The 12,480-nt window shown below is 39.1% G+C and overlaps 1 non-coding gene across 1 annotated transcript; it reads right to left on the bottom strand.

Moving 5' to 3' along the window:
* Window positions 1-11,624: 11,624 nt before the first annotated feature.
* Window positions 11,625-11,696, bottom strand: TRNAP-UGG. The gene has a single exon. It is a non-coding gene; the product is annotated as a tRNA-Pro (tRNA).
* Between the last annotated feature and the right edge of the window lie 784 nt (window positions 11,697-12,480).

Here is a 12,480-nt window from a genome sequence, read left to right as displayed (position 1 = left end):
TAATAAATATATATATCCAATAATAAAATAAGTACATTAAACCAGAATTTAATATGTCTTTTAGCTTTTTTAATTATATATAATCTTAATAAAGGATAAAAATTATTTTGATCTTCTAAGAACAAGTTAAATAAAATTCTCTCATGAGTCTTTTAATTTATTTCAGTTTTACGTTTATTTTATTTATAATATTTTTACTATATTGAAATTATTTGTTAAATTTAGTAATTATAATTTAATTTATAAATAAATTTAAATAATTTATACAATATAAGTTATTTTGTATTGAAATAAACAAAAATGGCATCCATCTAACAGATTATAAAAATTCATTATCTTCTGATATTGGTATTACTCTCACACAAGGGCAATATACATCAATTTATCATTAATTTTGTGAAAAATGAAATACATGAATTGCAATTTTTTAATCTTTAAACAGTTAATAAAAAATATTAAAATGACAAAAATCTTGTCAAATCAGTGTTTACAATTATAAAATTCAGTATTTTTTCTTCCCTTTTAAATTTATTTTAAATTTATTTATCTCATTCATTAAATTACTAGTTAAAATAAGATATTTTACAACCTTAAGTGCTAGATTAATAGAATAACTATATTATTAGTAGAATCAAATTTTAAGATTTCACTTAATTTTTTGGAGAATATTTTATGGAAATAAAATAATATTTATGCTTCTTTAAACTTCAAAATGATGGTAATCTTGTTTTTCTCTATGTAACATAAAGCATAATCACTAGTGTTCTAAAAATAATCCTAAGTTTTTTTCTTCACCTATCTTACAAAATAATTGTAATTTAGTATCTTACATAATACATATTTTTTGTCTAGTAATTATCAATGCTTAAAGATAATTACAATTATGCTTAACTTGCGAATCTTCAAAAGTCTATATAATGTTATTATAAGCGGTAATAGTGATACAGCCCAAGTGATCTCTTAAGATTCTCACTTCTAGACTTTGGACAAAATGATAGATCTGGAGAAAAGAAAATTCCCCTTTACAACCACAACATTTGGGATTTTTCCTTCCATTTAGTTTGTAATTACTATTCAAATGTTTATCATAGTATAGCAAAATCATGTCTTAATAAATCTCAGGGTGTTAAGCATTGTCAAAGAAAGATGCCATGGCCATCAGAATGGAGGGCTAAGGGCAGCTTAAGTGTAAGAGACTAGGTAAATAACACTTTTAAGTGGTCTTAATGGCCTGTATTATTATGGCTGATTTCAATATATTTCCTGGAGTTCACACACCATCAATAGAAAAGCTATTACTATTAGCTATTAGAATGCTCACTAAACCTGATTTATATTTAACATTAACAAATGTTAAAAACAATAAAAAAATAAATTGTCTGGACAAAGGTATGAAAATGTAATTTCTTTTGTCACGCCAGTGCCATTTTCAACTTCATGACCAAGAGACCAAGAACAAAGTGCAAGGGAGTCTTGGCAGAAAGTCTACCGGCTACAGGGGGCTATGCAAATCCAGCCCTTGGTGACTGGACCAGGAACTTCTCACTGTGCGACTGGCTACTGGACAGAAGTCTGCTGCGAGCACCTTTCCAATCATCCAGGTATGCGGATTCCATGGCATTGTAAGTTTCACGAAACTTTAGACGGAATTCGAGCTCCCGAATGGAACAGAATGCGAGCACGTCCATGGTGAGGGACGAGCACTTCAGGCAGCGAGGCATCAACGAGGACGCAGCACCACTGAAACTTAAGGATTGTGGGCGCCTTCTCGTGGACTACTTTGGTAGTGAGTTTGAGAAGCAGCTGAACTGTAAAGAGCTTTAGAATGTGAAAAAGACAGCAAAAGCATTTGGATGTTTAAATTCAGGTTGTAAAGACAATAATTTTCAGAAATATTTTAAATCTAAGGTAATTGTTTTATACAACCCTTTTAAAGCATCTGAGACTAAGAACAAGTTTTATGGAGGTCTAAACGCTGCGCTGATGTTATGTCGGGACAAGGTTACTCCCTTTCTACTCTCATCTTTTCATGCTTACATTGCTCTTCAGGATCTACGTCAAGGGAAAGAACGAGGGGTATCACCTGGCGCTTGTTGACATGTTCCAATGCATCTTTGTACCCTCACACCAGGATTACACTCGGCTGTGCAAGCTGTTTCGATTTAAAAGTGATGTGAAGGGCATGCAAGCTATGACGCGCCTTCGAGAGGACTTCGAAGGCTTTGCCTTGGAATTCGAGAAATATGTTTTGGTAAGGTTTCTTGGTTTGTGTGCACGGAAAATATACGGTTGTGAAATTTGTTTTCACTTTGATTCAGGCCCAGGATGAGGAGTCTGGCGAGGAGGAGGTCAGAAGCTTAGTTTGTGCATTAAATAACATATTCTGATTGTAGTTTTGTTCTGTTTCTCAGGGCGATTCTGATGATGCTCAAGTATTTCCTTTAGAATGCTGGTTCTGCCCGAGTTGAGACGTGGAGAAACATCGCTGCTGGACACTGTATTTGCGGATCTTTGGTGGGCGATTCTACACTTCTGGCATCCTTGATGTCCATACTCAAGTGCACGTTCGGAAGAACAAGATCTACTACCACTCGTACAAAGGTATTGACCTGTTTTGCCAACTTGCAGTGCGTTTTATCTGTTTAGAGTCGTGCTAAGGGGGAGGCGTGCCTCCTTTGGACGAATCAATGTTGGCTAAATTACTTCCTTGAGCTGTGGCAATGGCCACACTTGGAATGAAAGCAGTGCCCGGATGACAAATGCTTAGTTGGAGATCTCTATGTAGAGGATGAGGTATGGATTGTCTAGCTAATTGAATCCCAATGGCATGACTGGTCCTGATTCATGTAGCTTCATAGAGGCCATGCTGTGGATCGTAGTGGGTGACAACATTATAGTGAGAGAAATAAGAACAGTAGTGCTTGATATAGAAAATTATATATAATTATTCTTTTGACAAATACAAAAAATGTCTAGGCTTATGTATAGTTTTAGCTGCATCATATGTAGTTGTGTCCTCTCTAGAGCATAGCTGAATTCTCCTGGATCACTAGATTGCTCAAAATCTTTGGAGTTGGCTTCAGAATTTGCTCAAAAGCTATATAGTGATGGTGGCAAGTTTTTTTTTGTTGGTCTTTTTGGAGTTTCTTTAGCTTTAGTCTCTTTTCTCCCAGGCTTCAACAATGGTGCAATAGTTCTCCTTAGGGAAAGAGGCAGCGAAAGATGCTATAAAGGTTTCTCCTATGCTAAAACTTTTGAATCTCGTTCTAGGTGGACAATGCTTTGGAAACCTTGATTCAGAAATTCCTCAACATGATGTTGCTGAGAGAATACAAGTTCAACAACAAAATTACCAAGTAAAGTTGCTCCATGGAGACTATAAAAAACTTGGAGCTGATGTAAATGTAGCACCATTACCATGGTCACCGTCAAAGGCAACAGCCACGGCCAAGGCTAGTGGCAGCGGCAATGGCCACTGGCCACAACCACCTGCCAAGCCACTGGCCACGGCAGCAGCCATAGCCATGCCACTGTAGTGAGTGGCCCGCCGCCCACCAGCCGGGCAAGATCATTTCCAACCTTTAGCTCTGAGTGCCCAAACGCAGACAGTTGTGAAGAATTGAAACCCTAGTTAAAAGCAGAATTGTTTTAAAATTTAACAATTGTTATTATTATTGTATTTTTTTGGTATAATATACCATTTATTGTTAAAACTTATACAAAGTAAGAAAAATGAATAACAAAAGTATTGTAGGAATAATATTATGACTATAGTGTGATAGGAATAATTGCATTATAATCAATATGAATAAACATATAGTGTATGAGATTTAAAAAACTATTTGGATAACCACATTGAAAAATGCATCAATGAACTATAAATATATATATTACTGAGCTATAAAAATGATATGAGAAAACTATAAGAAAGAAAGTATTGGTGTGCCAGAGAAAAAAACTATACAAAATGTTGAAATTATACAAAAATCTATCACATAGATAACCATACACAAATTTAATTTTAACATACAAAAAACTATACAAAATCAATAAACCACATTTGCTGTATGTCTTGATTGCCAAATGATGCTAGAAGGGTGCTCTTAAGGAATTTAGAGACACAAATGAAAATCTAAAGGCTAATCCAATGCATTATTTAAGGTGCAAATGAAACTTTTAACTTCATTTTCCTTTGGAGTTATTGGTGATATTTTTTTTCAGTCAAATATCTAATGAATTGAGAGGCCATGAATTTATTGAAAACCCATTCCCAAGTGATTGATATGTGGCAAGAGCAGTGGTTTGCTTTGTTTGAGGTAATGCTTTACCCCACAAATGTTGATAAGCAGTATATATCATAACTAAGTAGGAGCCTGGAAATGAAAGCTTCTAGTGCTAGAAAAAGATATTCAAACTTCTCATATTATATCAAGGAAAGCACATTTTTAACATCCATTTTTGGCTTCCATATTTTTTTTAATCAAAATTTATATAAAAAGTACAAATATATAAAACTGATACCAGAGTTTTGGTTTCAAAACACATACATATATCATGGCTGCTCGGGCCATGAAACTCCAGGGCTCAGCAGCACCACGGTCTGGCCATGGCCTGGTAGTGCCATGGCCTGTGCTATAGTCAATCTAAATTAAATCTTGATTACTGAGGAGAAATTTATTGCAAAGTATTTGTTGCATGAACTGCTTGATCTTGTGTTGGATCTACTGGATGCTAGCTCCATCTCTCTTTTGCTCAAGTTAGGCAATCTAGCCATAGCCTTTTCCTAGCAGTGCCATGGCCATAGCCCTTGGCCAAGCAACACCATAGTGAGGGCCGCAAGCTTACTGAGTGCTATTGCTCCATGGCATTGTTAAATAGTGCTGCTCAATGGTGCCACAGAGGAAAAGTATAGCTATAAAAGTCTATATAGCTATAAAAGTATAGCTATTAAATGTTGCTAGATGTTTCTTTTTATTTTCCTATTTCTAACTTGACAATTATTGAAATTAACATTACTTTTTCTTCTTCCATTTTGTTTCTTCTTTAATTTTTTTCACTTTTTCCTCTTTGCTTCAACACTTCATACTTATCTTTCTTCAAGATGAGTGGGTAGAAGGGATAGATGGGATTCCAACCCCAACAATAGAGTGAGGATGAAAGAATGCTATTAAAGTTATGAGGAATATATGGATTTTGAAATGATCTATACTATTCAATATTTGCATATGGTTCATGCTTCACGTAGAAAGAAAAGCGGAGCAAGAACAACGGATTTCACTTCAACACACATTGATTCATATATAGCTGTATATATATACAACTTCAATCAAATCGGAAATCACCAGAGATCTGATCACGATTTAGACTGCTTGTCATGTTCATCATTATTCCTACACTCCCCCTTCAAGCTCAGGGTGTGCTTGACACTCCAAGTTGATTCCTCAGCTTGATGAATGTGAGCTCCGAAAGTGGCTTGGTTAGAAGGTCTGCCAACTGATACTGTGAAGGAACGTATTCCAGGTGAAGATCTCCGGCTGCTACATGTTCGCGAATGAAGTGATGCTGCACGTCTATATGTTTCGTATGAGCATGAAACACAGGATTCTTTGACATGGCGATTGCACTTCTGCTGTCGCAATGCAGAATGGTCGCATCTGATTGCTGTTGATTGAGTTCTCCAAGTAATCGACGAAGCCAGATGATCTCCCTTGCTGCTGTACTGGCAGCTACGTATTCTGCTTCTGCACTGGAAAGAGCAACTGTCATTTGCTTCTTGCTTCCCCATGAAACCGGAGCACCGGCAATTATGCAGCAAATTCCAGAGGTTGAATGTTGTGTATCCAAGTTGCCAGCCCAATCTGCATCACAGTAAGCTTGAAGAACAAGTTTGGATTGACCTGAGCATTTGTAAACCAATCCATGAGCAGCTGTTCCTTTCAAATACCTCAAAACTCTTTTCGCCATCTGCCAATGATAACAACTCGGAGACTGCATGTATCGGCTGAGGAGACCAACGGCAAAGGAGATGTCGGGACGAGTCATGTTGGCGAGGTAGAGTAGTCCTCCAACAAGTGATCGATAGACCGAGGGCTGATCAAATAAATCATCCATCTTGCTTGTGAACTTGATGCCAGTGACGACTGGTGTAGCCACGGATTTGCAACTTGTCATGTTGAACTGGTTGAGAAGCTTCTTCACATATTGGCACTGTGTGAGGGTGATTGTCCTGTCTGCTTCATCCCTGTCAACTTCCATCCCTAACAGCTGCCGCACAGCCCCTAAGTCCTTCATCACAAACCTGTTCATAAGCTTGATCTTCACATCCTTCAAAATAGTGTGATTGTTGCTGACAATCAAACAGTCATCCACATAAACTGCTATCACAACAAAGTGATCACCCTGCTGAAGAAGATATAAATTTCCATCGCTGTTCAACCTCTGCATACCGAGATCCATAAGAAAAGAATCCAAACATTCATACCATTGACGGGAAGCCTGCTTAAGGCCATAAAGAGCCTTGCAAAGCTTGAAGATGAGTTCGGAGCACCGTGATCCAAAAAGCTCAAAGCCTGGGGGTTGCCACATAAATATCTCCTCCTTCAAGTTCCCATTAAGGAAGGCTGTTTTTACATCCATGTGATGTGCGCACAAACCAAACTCCACTGTAAAAGCCAGAAGCATTCTGATACTTGTCTGCTTCACAATTGGTGAGAAGGTCTCATCAAAATCCACTCCAAGAACTTGTGAATATCCTTGAGCAACAAGTCTTGCTTTGTAACGCTGTACCGATCCATTAGGATTTCTGTGAAGCTTGAACACCCAGCGTGATCCAACAACTTCACGTCCTTCAGGAGCTTCCACCAAGTCATAAGTCTGGTTCTCATCAAGAGAATTCAACTCATCTTGCATTGCTGAAATCCACTTATCTGCATCAGGAGCTTGAATCACCTGCTCAAAGTTGACTGGTTCAGAAGCTATTTCTGTTGCTGCAAAGACCATTGCTTGGGATGAGGTGCTCTACTTGATCGTCCAGATGATGTCCGCCCATAGTTCTCCACATTGAATGGTAGATCATGTGTGAGCTTGTCGACTTCTCCAGTTCGTGCACGATGAGTAGCATCGCCCTGTTCTTCAGGAAGAAAAGATCCAGAGACTGGTGTTGGATGATCATCTGCTAAAGGAGATGAGGGATAGATGATTGTCAGATCATCGTCATCTTCATCACCGTCTTCAACACCATCCCAACTCCATTCTTCTGGAGTCCAGTTCATGTTCTGATCTGAGCTTCCTTCTTCTTGAACATGATCTTTGTAGAGTGTTCCTTCATCAAAACGAACATCAGTGCTTACAAAAATTTGATGATTACTAGGCTGGTACAGGCGATATCCTTTTGAATTGGAATCGTATCCAACAAGAAAGGCCAACTTGCTTCTGCTCTCCAACTTGCCAAGATGCTCATCCACCCTTTTTGCAAAGCTTAAACAACCAAAACGCCTGAGATGCACCACCAATTGTCTTTGACCAGTCCAAAGCTCTTCTGGGATCTTGTTGGGATTGCGAGAATGAGGGAGAAGGTTTTGAACATGCACAACTGATCCAACTGCTTCAGCCCAAAGGAATTTTGGTAGTCCTGATTCTTGAAGGAAGCACCGAACTGCGTTCATGATTGTCCTATTCTTGCGCTCAGAGACTCCATTCTGTTGAGGGGTATGAGAGCAAGAGCGCTGATGAAGAATTCCTCGTTCAGCACAGAATTGCTGAAAGGACTTGTTGACGTATTCCCCTCCTGAATCAGTACGTAAACAACCAACCCTCTGACCAGTTTTCACTTCGGCTTCTACTACGAATTGCTTGAATTTGCTAAAGACTTCATCTTTGTGACAAAGAAAGAAGATGTCCGTGTGCCTAGAGAAATCATCTGTAAATGTCACAAAATACTTCGTGCCATTCTGAGCAAACAGTCGCATGGGTCCACAAACATCTGAGTGAATGAGCTGCAAGGGATGAGTGCTTCTGGTCACAGCAGGTTTGAAAGTACGACGGGTTTGCTTGCCAAGAATGCAAGTGTGACATTTTGCTAAACTTTGAAGAACATGGTCATTGAAGCCATCCACAAGCTCCTGCTTCTGCATACGCCTGATGAGAGGGGGATTGGCATGTGCAAGTCTAGAATGCCAGAGAGAACTATCTGCAGTCATGCATATCTCAGGAGCATTCGATTTTTCTCCAGAAGATATCTCCTTCTCAAATAGGTTACCACATCTGGGAAAATGTAGTAATGGACGGCCATTTGCAAGAACTTGACATTGATGTTTGGAGAAATTCACATCCAGACCTTCATCCGTAAGCCTGGCTACAGAAACCAGATTCTTCACTATCTTTGGAACATACCACACATTCTTCAAGAGCAGAGACTTTCTTCCCAGTGGAACTCGCACATCCCCAGTTGCACGAACAGGTAAAATGCTTCCATCTCCCACACGAATGCACTTCCCTTTTGCAGCACGCAACTGCACAAAGTTCGACCCGCTTTGCATCAGGTGTCTCTCTGAACCTGAATCGATGGTCAGTTTTTCAGAAACGTTTGGAACTGCTACCTCAGATGATGCCGCAAGTTCCTATGTTTCCCCTTCCTGAGCATTTGCTGCGAGCCCTATGTTCATGCGTTGCAGCCAAGCTGCAACTGGGCAATCCTTGGAGTAGTGCCCTGGCATCCCACAGGTCCAGCATTCCTGTTTGTTCTTGCCCACAAAACAATCCCGAACTACTGCTTCTTTACCAGAATTCCCTGAATTCTGCTGCTGTTGCGGATTTCCCCTAAACCCGCGACCTTTGCCTCGTCCTCCTCTTCCGCGGCCTCCTCTGCCTTGATGATTTCCAGCCCACAGAGCTGAATCAGTCCCTGACTGATTGCTTGATGCAGAAGCATTTGATGTAGACTGTGAGATCAAAACATGGGAAGGCCTCTGATCAAAGTCCACAATCAAACCTCTCGCAGCCAGCTCCGAGCGTAAAGTTTGCTCAGCTTGTTCAAAGTTGAGTGACATCATGCGAACGGTAGGGACGAAAGAACTAAAAGAAGAATCTTGCATGGCCTCGCAAAGTGCCAGAACTTTCTTGCTTTCGTTGAACGCTGCTGGACTGCCTTCAAGCTCCATCCACAGATCTTGCATCTTGGCGAGGAACTCTTCAAAGTTCTCGTATGGATGAAAACGGGTCTCATGAATGCAAGTCTCGACCATGCTAATCTTGGAGAGGGAAAGAACAGCATACTTGTTGTGGAGATGAGCCTAGATCTCACAAGCACACTTATGACGCAAACGCATCATAAGGGCATCTGCAAGCTTAGAAAGAATCAATCCTTTTGCTCGAGATTTCTTCTTCTCCAGCGCAGCTTGTTCCCCTAGATCAAGCTGTTGTCGAGCTGCTATAACAGAGGCATGAATTGCCTCTTCATCCATGACTTCTCCTTCCACTGAAGTTGAAGCTCCCAACGCAGCAGGGGCTCGCCGCGTACGAGCATCTGCAGCGATTGTTGGTGGTGAAACGATTTCCCAGAGTTCTTCCATCTGCAGCACACGCATCATTTTCTCGGACCAAGTGTTGAACCCTCTCCTCCCATCAAAGGCAGTGACTCCCTGAAGCAAGATCAATCCAACTTTGCTGCAGCTCATGATGTGAGGCACAAAGAAAGGAGAAGAAAGAGTTCAGAAACCAACGCTCCGATACCAAGAAAGAAAAGCGGAGCAAGAACAATAGATTTCACTTCAACACACGTTGATTCATATATAGTTGTATATATATACAACTTCAATCAAATCAGAAATCACCAGAGATCTGATCACGATTCGGACTACTTGTCGTGTTCATCATTATTCCTACACACGTGTCCAACCCTATGACTGACACCCAAAGGTACCACTGACATATTAACCCATTACACTAAAACTATGCCCATTCACCTTTGTCAAAATTAATGTGGTGAATCTGAATGAAATGCCTAACCCTAATTATTTAAGGCAAATATAGGAAGATGAATGTAACTAATTTGTATAAAGTAAGTCTGACTTCTAATATATGATGCTAGACAAGGATAAAAATTGTGAATTTGAGTTAATAATGATTTTGAAGATTGATTGAATGGATGATGCAAAGATAAAATTTATCATTTATTACAATAGTGTTTTGTGGATTATAATTATCCTTGAAATGCCTTGCTTTAGTTCATAGTTATGGTTTTTATGTTTGTTTAAGCATTTATTAATTGCATATAGAGTTGCAATTAATTTATCAAAATCCTGCTATGTCTTTAGGTTTTGTTTCTATCATGGCTGTCAACAATTAAATTAGTGGTTTTATGGGAATTTCAAATTCTTGTGGTATTGTATAATCATAGTGGAAACTCTAGATATTCCATTTGACTTATATTCTTCATATTGGTAAATACATGTTTTATATATATATATATATATATATGTATGTATGTATGTATGTATGTATGTATGTATGTATGTATGTATATACAACATACATACTACCTTGCTTAGGTAATACACTAATTATATTAGTATAACATATAAATTATTTATCTGGGACTGAATTTTGTCATGTATATAAGCAGGAATTTAAACCTCAATTAATATAATTATTTCCATATTCCAAGCACTTACAGAGGCTGTATTATTTTCTATTGAATTTATTTTTATTATTTTAAAATCCCTTATTATAATTTCTATTTCCTTTATTCTTGTTTTATAAACTATAAATATAAAAATTAAAAAAATGTAATATATACATATAAGTTTTATTTTTTGTATAATTGTTATTTATTAGTTTGCCGAGTTTTGTTTCTTATTTTAATTTTTGTTAATAATTGAATTATCTCTTTTGGTTTTTTTTTAAAAACTTTTTGAAATTGCTATTCAACAAGATCAGCTTAGTTCTTTTCTCAACTGGGAGGTTTTTAAAACTCGAAGTTGGAAGTTTAAGGGAGAGAGGCAACTCGACAGTTAGCAGGGACACAATACAGCAGTTGTTCCATCATCGATATGGTGACTGCTCAGGACACCATCATGGCCATGCTTGCATTGACAAGAAACGACTGATTTTGGAGGAAACCAGCATAGTTCGAGCACGAACTTTGATTCTAGAGCTTCACAAGGAAACACTTCTACAAGGACAATCACTAGGACTCTTGGTACAACGATGCTTATAGAGAAGAGGCTGCCAAGGTGTCATAACCTGATTCTCCAAATTTTGGATGCAGTGGAGCAGACAAAGCTGTTTTGTGTGTGCTGCAAAACCTGTCTTTTGACAAGGCAAGTGCTGAATCCAGTTGTGTCAATTTTGTTTTAATTGAATTGTTTCAAGTTCGGTTTCTGAAAACTTCCTGTGCTAAGATCGCAAAGTTTACCAGCGTGAGTCGACAAAGCAAGGAACGAGAGATTTTTGTTGCTAGAGATTCGGGATGCCAGGGTATTAAGAAAAGGCACCCAGGGAGAGGACCATAGAGCCTACAGCAAGGGGAATTCCTGGCTCAATCAATTCACAATGCCGTTACGGATGATCCAAAAAAAAGAAAAGAAAGAGCTCTCAGGCTTATATATAAAGGTGTTGGGAGGCTAGGGGCATTGCGAGAATCGAACTCGCGACCTCTCGCACCCAAAGCGAGAATCATACCACTAGACCAAATGCCCAAGCTCACATAAGCATACCGCCAAAGACTATCTTGATAGTGGAGAACAGGACCGCCAAGCAAGCAAACGTGTAAACTACAAAGGTCATGTTTCTGTGACGCTCTATCTGCAATGCATGACCGCTGCACATTTTCCACAAAAACAACACACACAGCAGTAAAGGAACTGAAAGAGACAAGTGTGTGAGTGATCCATACACATATGCGTGTGTTTAAAGGAGCCGAGTGAGGTGAGGCGGACAAAATGTCGTGTGATGTTGGGTTCTAGATTCAGCGACTAGACTGTGATAAATCACGGGGCACATACATCCCCATCAGCCAGCCAGCCAAAGAGCTTCGCTCGATTACAGCGAACATCTTATGTATATTTATACTTACATACATTTGAATTAGGGCAAATCCAATTCCGCGAGTCGGTGGAAGAAACCTGAGAAAAAAAAAAAGACCAACGATGTGGCAATCGCACGACGCCGACGTGCGTGCAATATTATAACAAAGTTGGCGGTATGTTCAGTACCTAACAAATGGGGACGGAAGGGCAAGATGAAGAAAAGACACGGAGCAATGAAATCCACATCTGCCTCTGTACGGTAAAGTGACTTCGCGAAAAACAGGCATCGTTCAGATTCTTCATACCAAACTCTTTGATCCAATCCAATGTTTTACGACCGTTCGTCTGTGAATCTACTGCCGCTATTTTACTGCCGGTGTTGTTGTCGTTGTTGCAGCTGCTGTTTGTTGAACACAAGCAAGTCAGGTCAGGTCACAGAGCTGAGGATCAGACA

Source organism: Selaginella moellendorffii, unplaced genomic scaffold (assembly GCF_000143415.4).
Source record: "Selaginella moellendorffii unplaced genomic scaffold, v1.0 SELMOscaffold_8, whole genome shotgun sequence".
Classification (NCBI taxonomy): Eukaryota; Viridiplantae; Streptophyta; class Lycopodiopsida; order Selaginellales; family Selaginellaceae; genus Selaginella; species Selaginella moellendorffii.
Note: the sequence above shows the minus strand (reverse complement) of the source record. Positions and strands in the feature narration are given on the sequence as shown.